This window comes from Nilaparvata lugens, chromosome X, assembly GCF_014356525.2.
Source record: "Nilaparvata lugens isolate BPH chromosome X, ASM1435652v1, whole genome shotgun sequence".
Lineage (NCBI taxonomy): Eukaryota > Metazoa > Arthropoda > Insecta > Hemiptera > Delphacidae > Nilaparvata > Nilaparvata lugens.
Window position 1 is genome coordinate 78,347,606 of NC_052518.1, and position 20,539 is coordinate 78,368,144.

Consider the following 20,539-nt stretch of genomic DNA (forward strand, 5'->3'; position numbering starts at 1 on the left):
GCCTTCAAATTCAGGTCAACTTATACATTTCAACTCACGTTGCTACACGTTTCAACTTAGCAAAAGGACAGAGGGAATTAGTATCATTATTCTCTAGAGCCCTGGAAATATTCCTGTTATTGTTCTTGGTACCTTATACAAAAGGGACTCCATAATACAAAAACGAATCAGTCCTTGCCGGACAAAGCTAGAGGAAGAAGAAAAAGAAGACGACAAGAGGAGAAGAAGAACAAGCGAGAAGAAGAAGAAGATAATAGAAAAAGGAGTCAGAAGAAGAAGAAGAAGAAGAAGAAGAAGAAGAAGAAGAAGAAGAAGAAGAAGAAGAAGAAGAAGAAGAAGAAGAAGAAGAAGAAGAAGAAGAGAAGAAGAAGAGAAGAAGAAGAAGAAGAAGAAGAAGAAGAGAAGAAGAAGAGAAGAAGAAGAAGAGAAGAAGAAGAAGAAGAAGAGAGAAGAAGAAGAAGAAGAAGAAGAAGAGAAGAAGAAGAAGAAGAAGAAGAAGAAGAAGAAGAAGAAGAAGAAGAAGAAGAAGAAGAAGAAGAAGAAGAAGAAGAAGAAGAAGAAGAAGAAGAAGAAGAAGAAGAAGAAGAGAAGAGAAGAAGAAGAAGAAGAAGAAGAAGAAGAAGAAGAAGAAGAAGAAGAAGAAGAGAAGAAGAAGAAGAAGAAAGAAGAAGAAGAGAAGAAGAAGAAGAAGAAGAAGAAGAAGAAGAAGAAGAAGAAGAAGAAGAAGAAGAAGAAGAAGAAGAAGAAGAAGAAGAAGAAGAAGAAGAAGAAGAAGAAGAAGAGAAGAAGAAGAAGAAGAAGAGAGAAGAAGAGAAGAAGAAGAGAAGAAGAAGAAGAAAGAAGAAGAAGAAGAAGAAGAAGAAGAAGAAGAAGAAGAAGAAGAAGAAGAAGAGAAGAAGAGAAGAAGAAGAAGAAGAAGAAGAAGAAGAAGAAGAAGAGAAGAAGAAGAAGAAGAAGAGAAGAAAGAAGAAGAAGAAGAAGAAGAAGAAGAAGAAGAAGAAGAAGAAGAAGAAGAAGAAGAAGAAGAAGAAGAAGAAGAAGAAGAAGAAGAAGAAGAAGAAGAAGAAGAAGAAGAAGAAGGAAGAAGAGGAAGATGACGAACAATAATAATAAGAAAAAATATAGATAGGAGAAGATTATAACCGTTGAATACACTATTTTATCTATAACCACTCTTTTGACGAATTGGAAACTTATAAATTACTGGTGGTACTCCCATACAGTAACAGTCAGGGGTGTATTCAAATACCGTTGGATAATATCTTTCCAATATTGTTTCATTCATCTAGAAGTATATAATCTGTTCTTTATTACATTGATATCACTTATGTATAAGTTACTGCAGTATCAAAATTATTTGATATTGACTGAACAATTAAAAGTCACATTGAAATAGTTATTTTGGAGTTTGGTAGAAATAATACATTTACATGGAACTCAATTTATTCATTAAAGGCAATCTACATAATTCTAATAGGTTCTGATAACCCATAATGATAAAATAGGTGTTCAATGAATAAATGAAGCCTAACAACTTGAAATATATTTCAAATTATTTAAGATTAAATTGATTCTACCTCGGTGCTAGTCAGCTTTACATCTGTACATGTATCATTGTATTGAATTATTAAATATTTGATGATTTTGGTAAAACGACATTTTAATCCTGGACTAGTATTTCTATGAACAGTAGACCTCGCGCAGTTATAAAACAGCCTCGTCTCATACTGTCCATAAGAGTAAATCCTGTTTGTATGTTGTGTCGGCAAGATATCGGTGTGAAAACGGCTAATGGCTGTTGGGGTTAGTGTATCAAAAATATGCTAACATCAAAAGCTAATCTCCTTCAACACACTGGCAACAGGTCAGCCCGAGTTGAAAGCAGATTTCGAGAGAAAATACTATGTTTTCTTTCCGTTATTAATTGCATGCGTTATTGCATGCAATTAAAAATCCACTCAACAGCTGAATTATTATGGATGATTCTATTCTGATTTTTACTGTAATATTAGCGTTCAAAGGAGACTTTACCTATTGTATTAACCTTGAAATGAAAAATTTCTAAAAAAACATTGTATATGCGTCGAGGCACAATTTAAAAAGAAATATACCTGTCAAATTTCATGGTAATCTATTGCTGCGTTTCGCCGTAATTGCGGAACATATAAACATAAAGAGGAATGCAAAGCCGTCGACTTGAATCTTAGAACTCACTTCGCTCGGTCAATAAATCGAAATTTTAAGAAACCACAAATATCCTGGATGAAACGGGAAATCAAATGCTATGTAGATTTGAATCTAAATGTCTAGGATACACTAAACAGTCCACTAAATACATCATTTTTCTCCCACAGGAGAAACGTTTAAAGCTGGCATCAAATGATGTCACCACATTATTTACATATGTAAATTATATATTTATATATGTATGTCACATGGATTGAAGGAGCGTTGTTTGTTGATTGAAGGAAGATTCTATTTTACTATTTAAATAAATCATAATGTAATTTACTTATCCACTTCGAGATTTACATAGTGATAATAAGTAGGAAATGAAATGTATAGCAAACACTTCAGTTGCTATGTAGGCCTACTGTATTGGATTCTGTAGTGTCTTATTTTCTACTAAAGTGATGAAGTATCAGAAAATACTATTATTCAGCATTGTTATGTATTATTTTCAATGTCATTTTTTTCTCTTTCTTTACAATAATTTAAAATTTGTTATTTTTTAAATAAGATAACTTAACTATTGTTTATTTTTAATCATATTATTTGTATTATTTTTTTGTATTGTTATAATACTTGATAGAGAGTTGAGTGTAAGAGAGGGTCGACTGCGCCCTAACTTCGCTCTCTAAGAAAAATAAAGGCAGTCATTCTATTCTATTCATGTCACCATAATATATATGTATATATATTGAAAAACAGATGACATCCAATTTATTAGAGGGAATGGAATGCCTTCATCTTCATGTGTAGGCAACACACCACACCAAACTTGTTCCTGTGAGACTGACCTTGTCTCTGTGACACTCCACTTGTTCGAATGGGACTCTACCCCTCTTCTTGTTCCAGTTACACTACTTGTTCCAGTGAGACTGACCTTGTCTCTGTGAGACTGACCTTGTCTCTGTGAGACTCACCTTGTCTCTGTGGGAACTTGTTCCTATGAGACTGCCATTTATAAAAATACTTGTTCCTATGAAACTTGTCTCTGTGACACTAATATCGTTCAAAAACACTACTTGTCTCTGTGAGAACTTGTCTCTGTGATACGGACCCAAAATAACTTGTAACCATGGTGAACAGTTCCATGAATTCGCTAAATTGGTTCTAGGTATTTGTCAATTAATAAAGTCTTAAACAAATAGTCATAAATACAAATGCTTGCAACTAGCATTCCGGGCACTGATACTATCAATTTTTACAAACGATTGTCAAATAAGAAACAGATTGTCAAATAAGAAATAATTATTTTCAAATATAATTGGACGACCAGCACAAAATTAAATATCTTCACTTTATTATGTCATATTATTGTTTAAAATAAGTCTAAAACAAATAAGTTGCCAGCCTTTTCACAAATATGAATCGGTTTTACCGATTGAATATAGTGATAGATTCAAGGACTTTCTACACTTTTCGAAATAAATTAATGTTTTCAAAATACACATTGATGTGAAGCTTGTTTCTTTCTGAATTGAATCGCATATTCATATATTTTCAATACAGCGGTTTTCATGTGTGGAATTGATATTTGACGCGGTGTTTTGTATGTAATTCTTATGGGAAGCCGGCGTTTGCCGGCCGAGAGGTCGGAGTTTGACGTAGGCTAATGCCATCTCATGCGCGTATGTAAACGCGATCGAGGCAACCTGCTATACAATATCCTTGGGGACAATCTTGAAAATGATGAATTTGATTCAGTCCCTAATCTATTATGAAGTTTATTATTAGATTCTGATTGGATTGATATTGGTTTAGAGCTAGATATAAAATACAACATTTTACTCAACAGTGTTTAGATAATAATCTAGAAACACTTGTGGACAGTGTACCATGCCTCACTACTTGTCAGTTGCGAGATAACTCATACAAAAAGTACATTCTCCGTAATCGCATAATCCATCTCCTCTATAATTGTGGTGCTCCTTTTCATTATTGGTTCAGTCATATCAAGAAAATCAATAAATTATGTTTCGCATCCTGTCCCACGGATAGCTTCGATAACAAATTCAAACACACTAATTTCATACTGCAATAATGTTGTCGATAGTCAATAGTCGATAGTTGACGCCAACTCAATTTATAAAAGTAAACAGTCCATGAACTGCCTTTTATCCATGAGAACATTCCATCACAGAATAATTTTTTCTTTGTCTGTGATTCCATGACAATGTCAATTGGTGATTTTCTTTCCCATTAGAAAATAAAAGTTGTAAATGTTCTCACTTCTCACACTTGTGAGTGAGAAGGATGATAAAAATATTCAATTACGAATTCAGCGACTAAAATTATTTCAATGCTGTTCAATAATTATCCTCATATTTTGAAAATTTGATTCTCTGTTCTCAAAAGTTTAGAAAAGTTGACATGAACGTGTGATTGATAAGATCCGGGAGGAGCGCCAACATTTAGTTAATTATATTTATATTTTGTCTCTGAAACAAACTGAAGAATACAACAAATATAGTAATACTCATTACCGGTAAATTTATTCATTGGAATGTTTACAGCAGCTGTAAGCATTCATCGATTGAATGATATTGGATTTAATTGCTAATTCACTAGCTGAAACAATACATCACGAAAATAACATCAAATAAATGAAAACATAGAAAAAAGATAGCGTAAGTATCAGTTGTCTCTGATGAAATATAAATACGTACACCAACACACGTGTTCCGAGTCAGGGAAAACGTTTGTGTGTTAACGACGGACATGAGTCAGGTGCTTTGTTCAGTTGAAATTCACATGTGACTGTGTATGTTGTGACTTTCTAGAACCAAGCCTCTGGTTGATCAATTACGACAAAATTATGTAAATGGTCTATTCTTTCCCGAAAGTCACCTCTTCAAGTTTTCTTCATCAATTATTATTTCATCTTTTAAAAACTTGAAAGTAGTCATATAATCACCACGAATCTTCACTGTACATGAAGAACAAAACTGAACTATCAAATTCATTACTTACTCATTTTTAATTTCTTTCTTAAATTATTTTTAATATAATCTCTAGGGTCGATTGAATAAATACTAGAATCTAGTGACTAGCAACTAGCCATTAGTTCTAGCTGCAGAGATTCAGTTGAATAATCATGTTCTAGGTAGATGCAAACACATGTTTCCGGAAAATTCTTAGGGTATGATTACATTGGATGCAATATGAGTAAGTGCACCTGAGATTATCCATGAACAAGCGCGGAAATAAGTAGCAAAATCTTGAAAGAGCCATATGAACACTGAACGCGTGCACTTGCTGGTGGCGTTCAGTGTGAGCAGCTACAGGGAAGTCACATTATATTATAGTAGCATATTGCATGATTTGTTTATTCTTATTCGTGTACTTTGACTCGACTGTAATATGTAGTAATAGATTAGTGACTACCTCCTATTGTACGCCTCCTAATAACTATTGTACGCTAGTATAAGATAAAATTGTACTGTACTTGAATGGCGAATAAAATCAATAAAATAATTTGTACTAAAATTGTATATGTGTGTGAATAAATTGAAATAAATTGAAAGTTACAGTAGTGCTAGCCACCTTTATTCAACCAAGCCTAGAAAGTTCCTTAAAATTAGCAATTTACTAGATTTTATTCAATCGACCTTTTTGCTCTTACAAACTGTACGAGAATTATCCCATACTTTTTTCATTCAATCACACAAATTATGTCAGGGAGTGTGTGTTATATCTAGAAAATATGAGAGAATCGTAGACCTTAAAGACGAATCTCTTCAAATTCCATTGAAAACTCCTTGAAACTCGATACTAGGGACACTTCCATTTGACGTGGAAATAGGGTAAATACCTCGATAACACGAATTCTTAGTGGACTGAGGCAAGTCCTATAAATCCTCATACAACAGGAATTTTTTGAGCAAGACAGACGTGGCCGTGACCTCTGTAAGGCGTAGTACGTACCTACCAGCTAGAAGTTCGTACTAAAGGGATTCCACTATTATTATATTACAAAAATTGGTCAATAATAAGGCGAAATACAAAAGAGCACAACTGGAGGAATCGAATAAATTGGCAGAAATAAGTTTAATTACTCGAACTTGTATAAAAATCGATCTTTCTTCACTAGTCATGAACTAAATATAAAATTCATGTTTCAATTTATTTATAGGATTCCTACGAATGTTTGCGATTGAAGCCTACTATGAAATTTATAGCATGATGGGAGAAGATATTTTGGAGGAGGAATTATCTCTCTAATAGCTCGATTTTTTCCTCTAACAATTTAGTTATATGAACATAATGATCAAGTAAACATTACTTCTAATGAGTCAGACATGAGAATAAAATCAATCTAGTAATTTAAATACGTAAACTTAAATAATTGATATATTCTCACGTGAAAGAATTCCTTCTCCTACATTTCCGGAATATGATACGTTATATCTAATTGAAAGCTAAAGTTATATAACATATTTCAATATAATTTGCTTGAATGTTAACCGGACGTCCACTGTAAGAGGAAGACGAAAAATCGAGGTGAATAAGGGGGAGAAGAGGACAGGGAGGAGGAAGTGAAAAACGAATGGAGATTATAAACCTGACCCAACAACGGACTCACCCGCCCCCCATCCAAAGCTTGACTCTCAAGGTCGTTGAGCTTATGCGAAACCTCCACTACCCTGATTTCAAAACGCTGATCAATTTCGCAATGCTGATGAAAAGCGAGGGTTGTTGAAACACACTAGGTCCAGCCTGGGATATAATTATCAGCTATTTAAACACACGGCTCATATTGAGCTGAGAATGAAGTTCTGGGATTACAGGGTCCAGTTTAATGTACGCTACCGATCTTTTAAGATCCAATTTTGCTAAGCAACAATTACGAGGTATTTACTGATCAACTTGATTCGTTGATACGGAATCTTCCTCCGTATCTTCAAATCACGCTATCATCTTCAACTCATATTCCCACCAATCTAGTTGACCTTCTCGTATTATATCAATTTTCCAAATTGTGATGGTAGCGACTTGTAGCAGCTATTCTGATATTTGAGTATCATAAATACAAATTGATGTACACTCGGATTATAATTATTCACATAACCGTTCTAATAATTAGTCTGGGCGCAAATGTACTTCCATAGTCATTTTTGGATAACAACCGTGTTAGGACTAGTATAATGAGGAACACAATGATAAGACAAAATCACAGGCAAACACATCGGAAACAAGATGGCCGCCAAAACTTTAAGGTGTTTCTTTTATCATTAATATTTTGATAACCGTTCAAGACATTTTACCGTTTATTGCACGAAAATATTAAAAAAAAACCTTCCTCTATGAATTTTTCCACTAAAACACATATCTTATTACTTATAACCTCCCAAAACCCTACAAGTTTATTGTTTTTTCCATTTCCTCAAATTTCATTCTATAATAACTTTTCCAGTGTGAGAGTTACAGGGGAATTTTGACTCTATGAAATTTAGATCGTTTTCACAGCTTTAATATGTCACGCGCTGCACGTCAATACATTAATGTGTTCTCCTGCGCCCTCCAAAAATAACCATACATGATATTTGATGAGTTTTTCCATATGCATGGGTCTCAATCTCTACGTTAGAACACGCTAAATAAGAAGATTGATTATGGAAACAAAGAAAAAGTCATCATTAATGAAAAATTCAAGATAACGGTCATACGTTCAATATCGTAGTGAGTGTTATCATTCAGTGAGCAAAGGCGTTTCTCATATTCAAAAGTTTTACAATTCGACGCATAGATGCGTAGATTCTAATTTTGACGTCTAAACTCCGTCATAAAAATATGTGCAGAGCAAAGAAAATGAAATCTTAGAGTGAAGAGTCAAATATAATACACAGCTCAGATATTCAACCAGTAAAAATCTCAAGATTTTAACAATTAAGAATTTAAAAGAACTCTAAGTCGGAGATTTGAATCAATAACAGAGAGTAATATTGGACTCTATAACATGCCTGGCTTTCGAACACTATTCAAAATATACACTATTTGAAATTCAAAATCTTAATTGGTTTTGGATGTGAATAGGCATTCCCGGGTGCTATTTTTGTTCTTTGTATTGTATTTTGATTATTTGTGAATAATCTTGATTTGTATTGATTTAAGTCTACAACTCTATCTCAACTCTGCGAGTCTAACACGAATGAACCATTGAAACAAATATGGAAGCAGAAATATTCTAATTTTTTAAAAACCTTAACAAAAAACAGTCTTTCATTTTTAAAATAACGATTAGCCTACATCCTAAAACAAATATCGTAGCGAGAAGCATGCATTTATTTATTCTAGATCTTTCACTGTCTGACCTATCACCTGCTTAACTTTTTTCAACTCTTTAGACATAAATTAACTAGAAAAACTCATAAAAGTTCTTTCTGCCCGGAATGAGATAGAAAGATACAACAGGAGAGCTCTACAGGAATAAAGTAATGTTGAGAAAGGCAAGAATAGTTGCAATACTTTGCTGTTTATTAATCTAGCTACATATTTTGATATTCATACTGATGCCAGACTTTTGAGATGGGGAAAATCCCAAAACACTTGGTTGCTAAAGTAACAAAAGAAAGTCCAGTTCTGATGGGACTTCAGCATTAATGTTGTTTTTCTATCTAGAAAAGGAGGTTGATAATAAGAAAATGAACAAAGGGTGAAGTTGATGAAATCAACTATTTCTTTATATTTCAATTGAAATTGGGCTTTTTATGACTTTCATAAACTATAGAAGAAGAAGAAGGCCATAGGAAGAAGGGCTTGGAAAGTGGAGTTCCCTTTGGCTACTTTCACACGATAGGAGACGTGCAACTTGAACACTGAACAGTGTTCACGTTTTTATGTCGAAGTACATTGAGTCAAATCGTGTCTTTCACATGGTGACCCCGAGCCAGGAACCTCCTTTTGTCACGTCTTTTCCCCTCGAGGCAAGCAGAAACCGGCTTGGATCGAGATACTAGCGGACAAATCGCCGCTTTCACATGGTGATTCTACGTCTCTCCGGTCACCACTTTTTCTCAAAAACTATCTCTCTTGAAAATGAAGATAGAAAGATTCTGATTTCGGATTTGGATTCAGCGACCCCAAATTCTGAAAAACGTAAGTACCGTTTTAGAAAATATCCGAAAACAAGGAAGTTATGGCTGTTTTTAATAAAGCTTTCTATTATCATATAATGATACGGTGAAAACGAACAGGTACTGTACTATAGAGTACGTATGTACTGTAGCTATTATAATACAACTGACACTGTATTCGTGTAGGAAATTTGGTGGGATATTTATCTTGATTTCTAAAAAATGCCCAAAAATAAGGGAGTAAGATAACTTTGAAAAACCAACGTTTTCCTGCCGATTGACAAAACAGATTAAAAATTATTCTAAGACATATTATGTCTTGAACTAAAAACGTGTAACAGATATCCAGATCACTATTCAAGCAATCAAGCTTTTCATAAATTTATTTGTCTCCTCATGGCAGTAGGTTTGCGCCGTTTTCACTTAAACATTTCTGAGATAATCATTAAATTATGATAGAACACATTATCGTATTGATCTTCTGAATCCAGTTACATGCACATCGATTTCCGTAGAATTGATTTTTACCGTTCCTATGAGTTCTACCAGGTTCAGTGCAACTTGTTGAATTAAAATCATTATGTTTGATTCAACAGAATTCACAGAATTCAACAGAGCCTCTGCGCTCAGGGTTTGACAACAGAGTGGGGAATAGTCTAATTGGAACTTATGGAAATAATATTTTCACTGAACCGGACACGAACACTGATACTGATGTGTCGGAATCCAGCTTTAGAATTACCAAGTATTTTGAATACAGAAGAGTTACTTTTCGTGCTGGACTGGAATGTGAAAAGGAGAGCTAGATTAGTTTTACTGTAGTATCTTTAGCATGTATAATATGCCTGATATTCTCAATACTCTAGATTTTCAAATTATAGCTACACTTGAATAATTAAAGTTTCTTTACGAATTGATTCATGCCTGGCATATCCAATAAAGTCAAAGAATTAGTGATGATTAAACAATGATTTAATATGATAACAATGATGGAATATTTTTCAATACAGTATAGTACTTTATATCATAATCATCAAGCCTTTCATTAGCCACAGACAAGTCAATATGATAGCGAAGTTATGATTAGGGCTGAAACGGCTATGCATCAACTCAACGATTGGTTTGGTCATAATGCATTGAAGATGAATATGACTAAATCCAACTATATCAGGTTTGCCGTGACGTGACATCATGCTGAACCTTCAACCTGAATGCTTCAAATGGGAGGAAGTGCTTGTCTGTTGAAGTAACATGTTTTCTTGGAGTGGAATTGCAAAAAAATATGAAATGGGATAAACACTTGGAAAAACTTATAAAACAGCTCTATCATGCACTTTTTGCGCTGAGAACTGTGAGGACTGCATCCACTATAAAGACAGCTCAGAAGGTGTATCATGGATATTTTTTAGCCCTAATACGCTACAGCATCTTCTTTTGGGGGAATAGTAAAAATAACTTATATACAATATTTAAGATGCAAAAGAAAGCTGTTCGTGTTTTGGAGGGCTTGCGGCCATCCAATTCATTTAGGCCCATTTTTAGAAAATACAGTTTTCTCACGGTCCCAGCATTGCACTCCCTTGAGACTGTAAATTTTGTCTTCAGAAATTCAGAGAGATTTGAAGGAAATGTAGTTTGCCATGGCTATAGCACAAGAGCAAAGAGTTCAGCTGTATATCAGTACCCCGCTCACAGACTGACACTTTTGGAAAAAGGACCATATTATTCGGGACTCAAGCTTTTCAATTGTCTACCTGAAGGAATACGGTTATGTGGTAGTCATAGGCTTTTCTTGTCTTCAAATACTAATGTACTTGTTGAAGCGTGTCCCTATACAATGGAGGAATGTGGTGGTGCCTTCACACTTTGAGTTGATACAGATGCATACACTTTGCATAGAAAAGTGTTCATGACATGTTACATGCCACTTGAGCTCTGCTCAGATTTGTGGCTTCACGTAACAAATTACAATAATAATCATAATAATAATAATAATATAATAATAATAATAATAATAATAATAATAATAATAATATAATAATAATAATAGTGATATTCACGTTATAAAATCATTCGGAATGATAGAACAGCATAGTTGTCAGTTTTCTTTTTCAACTGGCTTCTATAGTAGATAGCTGTGATTCAAGTCATACCAGTATATCTGATATAACACCAATTGTTGATTCTTATTAATAATGATGAACTATAAATCAAATATATTATAGCAAATATGGTTTACATGATGTTATAATAATTGTTCATAATAAATTGAGATCAACTATTCTGGTTTCTACATATCATTCAAGCAATATGGCGACGGTGTGGTGTTGGAAATGGATGGAGCTATCTGCTTTGTCAAGTGATGGACAAGGATAGCAAATCTATGTTAATCAGGTGCTAACTTTATTAAGTGAATCTTATTACAGGGCAGGGCTGATGTCTGAAAATCATTCTCTGCAAAATCTCGCTGCTCCTCTTGGACCAGGTAAATGGAAGACTATCATAATTATTATATCACCACACGCTCAATAAATACGTTTCATTCTAAATCTCTTCACTCTAATTCAATTTGGTTTTGTCCGATCCGTTCTCAAATAATGATAGCTGATCTGGTAGGCCACTCGAGACCAGTCATATATTTCTGCGCACAACACTCATTGAGCAGAATCGGCCGCCCAGGATGGGAGATGGCCAGAGGGGGCAGGCGCGACAGAGGAGAGAGGGAAGCGAGTGAGAGCGCAAAGTGCGTGCACATTTTCGGGAGAGCGGAAAGCAATAGCCTATAATTATATGGATTACGAAGAGGACTGTTAGATTGTTTGGTGAGGGGGGTCTGGTAAAAGAAGGGGGAAAGGGTGGACAAATCGATCGTAGGGCAGATGCAGGACAAGGGCCAGGGGTGAGGGTGGTGAGGGGGTATACACATAGAACGCGCGCTCATCTTTCGTTTCTCGTTTGTTTGGTTGCAGGCTGGCGCTATTAAAAACGCTCCCCGCGCACCGTTCTACAATCTCCATAAGATTCCTTCGTCATCGATCGCACTGCTAAACATGTCAGCCGTCTTGTAACATGTAACATGTATTGGCCAACGTTACTCGAGAGCGGACATATCTGTTGCCCACCGAGTGCCTCTTACCAAGTCTAGCAAATTGAAATATCCACCCATAATAGTTAGCTTTATTTCAAAAACAATTCGAGCGGAATGGCTGTCAGCTGGTAACAGAGGGAAACAGCATCAACTATTAGCGAAAGACCTCCATCCGAAGATGCCTCCTGAGAACGTCTACATAAACGAGCACCTGACGCCTCACTATAAGTTCGTGCTCTCATACGGCAAGAGGATGGTGAAGGAACGCAAGCTGCACAGAGCCAACGCACGCAACGGCAAGGTTTGGGTCAAAACTAGCGAGCAGAGTCCACCCGCAAGAGTCTGGTTTATTGAGGACATTGATCACATTATTACACACAAGGCAAGAGTAGGAGACGACCTTAAGCAGTAAGTCAAGTTCTATAGAACAATAAATTCACACAACACATAACAATGTAGGAGTAATTAATTCTTTTAAATCAAACTCCAGATAATGTGTTTCCACTATGTGTAGAACGAATCATGATATCTAGTTATTTGTATGCGTGCGTTTATGCTCTATGAGAAGTATATAATAAGTTAATTTAAAATAATAATTACTTTTTTTTTGTTTGTTTTTTCGTTTTGTTTATGCTCTATGGGTCTATGAGAAGTCCTATAGAATAAGTTATCAAAAATAATAATTACTTGCTTGAAAATGCTTCAAGTTCTTTCACAGTTTAAGTTTTTTTCCCCTTTTTTCTAGTTTATTTATTGAAGATATTGAACATTCATTTTGTGCCTAAAATAAAAGATTACTCAAGTGATGTACCTATTATTACAGTAGCTCAATTTCAATTATTCATTAATTTTAATTTAATATAATATTAATAGCTGAAGATGGTTTTATTATTAATATTGAACTTATGATTTTCCCAAAGATCACAAATCATTATTATCATTTTTTCTCAGTTCACAATGTACTGAATTGGCCATCTCTTTTTCCTTATACTGTAGTTCATTTGCTCATTTCAAAGCTAGATAAATTATTGAAATTTGAAATTCAGTCAAGTTTATTAAACAATTACAGTCAACAAGAAACATATCTCAAGCCCTGATAATATATCAATAAACTCTATTATAAGAGATAATGGAGTTTATTTGAGCTGTTGTACTCATTTAAGTTTTTAATCGAGTATTTTATTAGGAGAATGCAGTATTATTACTCTAGTTTAAATGCAGATGAACTTAATATTTATAATTTATTTATTCAGTTGAATTTCAATTAGTAAGTTGATAATGAACTGAATTATTTTTGTTACTTTCAAAAGATAAGAAATTACCATTAAAAGAGACAATATTACCCCATCAATAATTTCATGATATATAATAAATTTATTATTCGAATGTGTTTTATCAATCATGAAGGTTTAGATCCTTGGCTTCCAATAATATTAGTAAACTTGATAAAGTATTTATCTATATACATCTATATCTATTTTTTTATTTTATTTTTTTTTTTTTGTTCTTCAACTTGATCTTTATTATTTAGTATGTACTCATAAATGATTATAGCCTGTTTTCTTGCACCGGGGAGTAAGATGGGCGGGGAGCAGATTAGTAACATTTTTTTGGAAACAATATCAACAGGCATGAGAGAGAGATAGATGTTCTAAATGAGATAGACTGTTTTGAATATGATAGTTTTAATAATTTCAATTCTTTCTTTAAAAGTGAGGTCGAGAGCTTGAGAATTTTCCACTTGAACATACGTAGTTTTAACTTGAATTTTGATAGTTTGCTATTGGGTTTGAATGAATTGAATTGTAGATTTGATTTAATCATCCTCACTGAGACATGGATGGATGAGGACGACGAATATTCACTCGATGGTTATGATACGATCAAAACAACTTTAAAACAGAATCGTAACGACGGAGTTATTATTTTTGCTAATAAATCGTTATTAGCTATCGGAAAGGAGATAGTGTTGGGAGGAGTAACAGCATTGGAACTGAACTTCAATTATAAAAATAAGCAATACAATATTCTGGCTGCCTACAGAACTCATGACAGTAATGTTTATACCTTCATTGATAATCTTAAATTACACTATGAAAATCTTTCTTCTAATAAAACTTATATTTTAGTCGGAGATATCAATATAGATATATTAAGTAGCAATCCGAGAACTGAGATGTATTTGGATGCTATGTATGAGGCGAGATTTATTCCTTGCATTGATAAGCCTACTCATGTAGACAGCCGTACTGGTACTTCAACCTGCCTTGACCACATTTTTATTCGACAGGCGAATTTCAGCGAGGTTCGCGCTGGTGTGCTGCAGGTTTCAGTAACCGATCACTATGGTGTAGCATTGCAGATTACTGACTACAGTCACAACAACTCACATAAAGAAGATAATAATAGACTATTAAATTCCATATTGAGAGTGATCGTTTGCGGGACCTGTTAGCTCGCCGGGGCTGGGGCGCTGTGCTTTCTCAGTCAGATACCAATCAAGCTGCAATCAATTTTTTTGAAATAATTAAGGATTGTTACAATTTAGCTAAAAAACCTCTTGCTAAGACAAATGCTAAACTGAGAAAGCTTAAGCCATGGATAACCCAGGGCTTAGTTTGTTCCATTAGAGAGAGAGATAGATTGCATAAGATTGCCAAGAAACAACCCTTTAATCCAATACTGCAAAATCAATTTAAAACTTATAGGAATTATTTAAATAATCTGATCAAAATTACAAAAAATAACTATTTTAGAGTAAAAATAAATAATTTCAAAGGTGATCCAAAACAATTTTGGTGTAGTGTTAATGAAATAACAGGTAAGAATGAAAAAAAAGAACAATTCCCAATAGAGCAGTTTGTTAATATTCAAGTTGATACTGATGTTCATAAAACGGTTGCTAATGATTTTAACAACTATTTTTCTTCAATTGGCCAGAGACTAGCCAACCAAATCAAGATTAGTGGACCTCCAATAGCAGATGATAGGGACTATAGAACTGATAGAGAACTTTTGAATTTTCTAACCATTTCAGATGAGGTTATCCTGTCAAATATTCAACAACTTCGAGGTATGTCAGCCCCGGGCTATGATGGCATATCTGCTCGTTTTTTAAAATAAAATATCGACCTGTTTCTGTCTCCTTTAAAGCATATTTATAATTTAAGTATAAGCACTGGTATTTTCCCAGACGTTTTCAAAGTGGCAAAGGTATTTCCACTCTACAAGGGAGGTATCAAGTCGGACAATGATAATTTCCGTCCTATTTCAATGTTGAGTTTTTTTTCTAAAATATTAGAGAAAATTATCAAGCACCAACTTACCTTATATGTGGAACAGAATGGCATTCTCTCTGAGCGACAGTTTGGATTCAGGACCAACAGATCTATATCTGAGGCATTATTCCAGTTGAACCAGGAACTGAACGTGTCACTAAATCAAAATAAGAAAAATCTACTTGTGTTTCTAGACCTAGCAAAGGCCTTCGATACGGTGGATAGGCCCAGGCTTTTAAAAAAACTTAATCTTATAGGAATACAAGATAAAGCTTATAAATGGTTGGAATCATATTTGACCAATAGACAGCAGATGGTGCAAATAAATGGAGTAGAAAGCGACTTGAAGAGCATCCAATATGGTGTGGTACAAGGAAGCACTCTGGGGCTGCTTTTATTCCTAATTTACATCAACAATCTACCTAAACTGAATGTAACCGGAAGCCTGTACCTGTTTGCCGATGATACAGCCCTGCTGGTTTCTGGTGATACGAGAAAAGAGATGTATGAAACTGCTGTGAGTGACCTTGCAAAGTTGAAAAAATGGCTTGATCATAATACATTAACTCTGAATGTGAAAAAAACTAAATACATGGAAATTTCATTGAGAAACACTGTTGAAGACACAACTCAAAGTTTAATGTTACACTCTTGCAATGATTTGCAAAGCTCCACTTGTGGTTGTCCGTCGATAGAACGTGTGAGGTGCTACAAGTACTTGGGCGTAATGTTCGATGACAACCTCAATTGGTCAGCACATATTGCATACATCAGAAACAGAGTTCGTAAGGCTATATTCTTGTTCTACAAGCTCAATAACATATTAAATCAGAAGGAGCTCAGGAACATATATTTTGCATACGTTCAGTCACTCAGGAAACGGAACAGCTTCTATCGCGAGGTGGCTGCTCGTGTGGGCCAAGCAAACGCCTGGACTGTTGATGGTACGGTAAAGTGGAGGGAGGGGGATAGAATTATGTTTCGGAGAAATTTCTGATAAATTTAGTGGAAGCTGAACTATGAAATTGAATTTAGAAATCATAGTATCTATGTTTCTGTGAAAGACTTATCATTGGTTTATTATTATTTGATTCATTTTCCATTTTTCACAAATTTTTTAAAATATTTTTATTTATTACTTTTCTTTGTTCTCCTTATTAATTTTATATTTTTCTGAAATTTTAAATTATCGAGTAAAAATTTGTTCTGTCTTATATAAGACAGAACACATTTACAAGACAGAACACAGTTTATCAGATCAAAGTTGGGTTTGTTCGCCATAATGAAATACTTTGTTTGCCATAATACTGTACGATTTAATGATTGATAATTATTTTTCTAAAACACAAGAATAGGTAGATAGTAATCTGTCTACAATTTTTCTTACAACTTAGATGATATACTCTTATAGCCTAAAATAATTACAGATTCTATCTGATTTATCTTTCATGTGGTTTATCTTCCCACTATTATTCATTACTTTTCTGCTCTCACTTATCAATATATTATTGGACCTCTCTCCTTTTCTCCTTCTCTCTCTCTTCTACTCTCTCACACTACATTTTCATATTTTTTCTGCTCCCAATCTATTCTATTTACCTGAGGATTGTCGTGATTGCTCTTATCTGTTATCTGTAATAGTGGACTCGGTTCACACTATCTTTTATTCCATTTGACTCTCGCATTGATCGACATCCTACAGTCTTCTAGTTTACTGTGTATCTAATCTTGAACTGAAATACGTTTGATCTGTCATTCGTTTTCTCTTTCACAATAATTATTATCACAAAAACCGAATTAGAGCCTCAATTTTATCTTTTAGGAGCCGAACAGCTCAAGCCTGTAGCTAGCGTTCCGATTCATTGCTTACTGCTGTACATTACTTTGTTTTTTATCTCTATTTCTATATTTCTTCTATCATTTCCTTCTTTGTGTGTGTGTGTCAGTATGAATGTGGTAAGTGTCTTTTTTGTAGCTTCTCATTGTTTCGCCGATTCACCCCCCTCTTCTGCCTTGCTGCTTCGTCGCAGCCACCTTCTCTATACAGCAGGATGACGGCGCGGCCGCGCTGAGTGTCGGCGATTCCCTCAAGCGGGCATTCTCTCCTTTCCCGGATCGACTTAAGATCGCTCATGTTAATGCGCAATCCCTTCTCTGTCATATAGATGAATTTAGGCACACTTTCGAGGGCAAAGATTGTGACATCATTCTTGTATCCGAGACCTGGCTGAAACCGGCAATCCCTAATCGACTTGTTGCACTCGAGGATTATGTGCTCATTCGGAATGACCGGCTACACAAGAATGGGGGAGGGGTTGCCGCGTTTGTCAAGCGTTCTCTGCTGCCTGTTCATAAGTTTTCCTCTGATACCTCCCGTGCAGCTAGACCTGAATACATGTTTATTGAGGTTAAGTGTAACGGAGTTAAAATGTTAATAGCAGTTTGCTACAGGCCGCCTCATATTGGGTATATGTCAGAATTTGAGGAAGCACTACTTGAGCTGATGGTGCCCTATGAACATGTGGCTATCATGGGTGACTTCAATACTGACTTACTTGGACCTGATACTCATGACAAAATACAACTGACCACTATGTTTTTTGCGAATGGTATGACCTTGCTGCCTCTCCAAGCTACGCACCATACATCCACTTCGGACACATTGCTTGATCTTATTGCAGTTGCCGATGTGAGAGCAGCTGTGTGCCATGGGCAGATCCCCTTTCCAGGCCTCTCTGCACATGATATGATATTCCTAGTTTATAATATTAAGAGGCCTAAACCTAAACCAAAAATAATCACTTATAGAGATTACAAGAATATAAACTACCACAATTTGTTCAATGATGCAATTAACCTTGACTGGTTACAGATATTCCAAACTAACAATGTTAATGTTATGTTGGACATTCTTAACCACAATATAGTTTCTCTTTTTGAAAAACATGTTCCTTTAAAAAATCGCAGAGTAACCAGAGATCCTGCTCCATGGCTCACAGATGAGATACGCCAGCTAATGAGGGATCGAGATTATTGGTGCAAAATTGCAAGAGCTTCAAAAAGCCCCAATGATTTCAATCATTATAAGCGTTTGAGGAACTCTTGCAAGCAAACAATTAGAAATGCGAAAGCTACATTCTATCATAACTTGATCTCCTCAAAGCGATCATCAACTTCATCTCTTTGGCGTGCTCTGAGGGAGATTGGGGCTGGCAAGGAGAGGCAGGTACCGACTGTAGCTCACTCGCTAGATGATCTCAATGACTTCTTCACTGACATCCCTGTGGGTTTGGACCAAGCTCGTGCTCACTTTGACTCTCTGCCTGATTTTCATCCCAATGAGGACTTCTACTTCTCCAATGTCACGGAGCAAGAGGTCTTCTTGGCTGTTCATCGAGTGAAGAGTAATGCTGTTGGTGCGGATGGTATCCTGATTAAGTTCATCAAAATTATCCTTCCTTTTATCCTCCCATTTCTCACCCATTTGATCAATACCTCACTTTTAACGTCCGTTTTTCCTAATGACTGGAAGCTATCTATAGTGATTCCCTTGAACAAGATCCCTAACCCTCTCTCTCCATCCGATTACAGGCCTATAAGCTTATTGTCCGTTTTGTCCAAGGTTCTGGAAATTATCGTTCACTCCCAATTAAGCTCATTTATCCATGGTTCTGGATTGATTGGTGACTTTCAATCAGGGTTCCGTAGTGGTCATAGCACCACCTCTGCACTCCTGAGAGTCACTGACGACATTCGTAGGGCTATGGATGGTAGAGAGCAAACAGTTCTAGTCCTAATAGATTTTAGTAAGGCATTTGATAGCATTTTCCATCCCACTTTACTCTATAAACTCAGAAACTTAGGTTTTTCCAACTCCACTATGGCATGGGTGAGGTCCTATCTTCAGGGTCGGTGTCAGTGTGTGAGAGTCGGGGATGCCTCTTCACGGTGGCGTGAAGTGAACAGAGGAGTTCCTCAGGGTTCGGTATTGGGTCCTCTGCTGTTCAGCATTTACATAAATGACGTGACAAGCACTCTACTCACGACCAGACATCACCTGTATGCCGACGACTTGCAAGTATACCGGCACTGCAAGAAAAATGACTTCGACGTCAAAGTTGATGAAGTCAATGCTGACTTGACTCGTTTGGTACGATGGACTGAGAATAATGGACTGAAAATTAACGAAACTAAATCAAAATCAATAGTCATAGGTTATTCAAGACTTTTAAACACACTTGACATAACTAACGGACCATTTATAAAATTGAATAACATACAATTGCAATACAGTTCTGACGTGAAAAATCTAGGACTTACAATGACAAGGACTCTTGACTGGACCAGCCACGTGACTCAGACTTGTAACAGGGTCATTGGGGGGATTATGACATTGAAGAGGATCTCTGACTTCATTCCCTTTTCAACGAAGGTTATGTTGGTCAAGACTCTGATCTTCCCGATCTTCAACTACTGTGACATTGTGACTCTTGACATGACAGTTCAACTTCTGCAGAGGATGCAGCGTGCACATAATTACTGTGTTCGCTTTATCTTTAACCTGAGACGTGACGACCATGTAACTGAATACTTTAACAGACTTGAACTTATGAAGCTGCGTGAGAGTAGATCACATCATGCTTTGTGCTTCCTCTATAAGATATTGAAAACTAAAACCCCTAAGTATCTGGCAGTAGAGTACCGTTACTTGGGTGACTTTGGTCGTGGAGGAACGCGGCATGGATCCCATCTGCTGGCTGTCCCAACACATAGGACTGTTATGTACAACAAGTCGTTCCTTGTGACAGCCTGTAGTTTGTGGAATTCTCTGCCTGCTGAGCTAAGGCTTGTTGAGGGACATCGTCGGTTCGGTG

General features: G+C 35.6%; 1 long non-coding RNA gene across 1 annotated transcript in view; it reads right to left on the reverse strand.

Annotated features, from left to right (window-relative positions):
• Window positions 1-8,679: 8,679 nt before the first annotated feature.
• The window catches only part of LOC120354462, a 96,637-nt gene continuing 84,777 nt past the window's right edge, over window positions 8,680-20,539 (reverse strand). The window contains exon 4 of the long non-coding RNA XR_005573044.1: window positions 8,680-9,312. This is a non-coding gene — a long non-coding RNA (uncharacterized LOC120354462). The remainder of the gene's footprint in view (window positions 9,313-20,539) is intronic.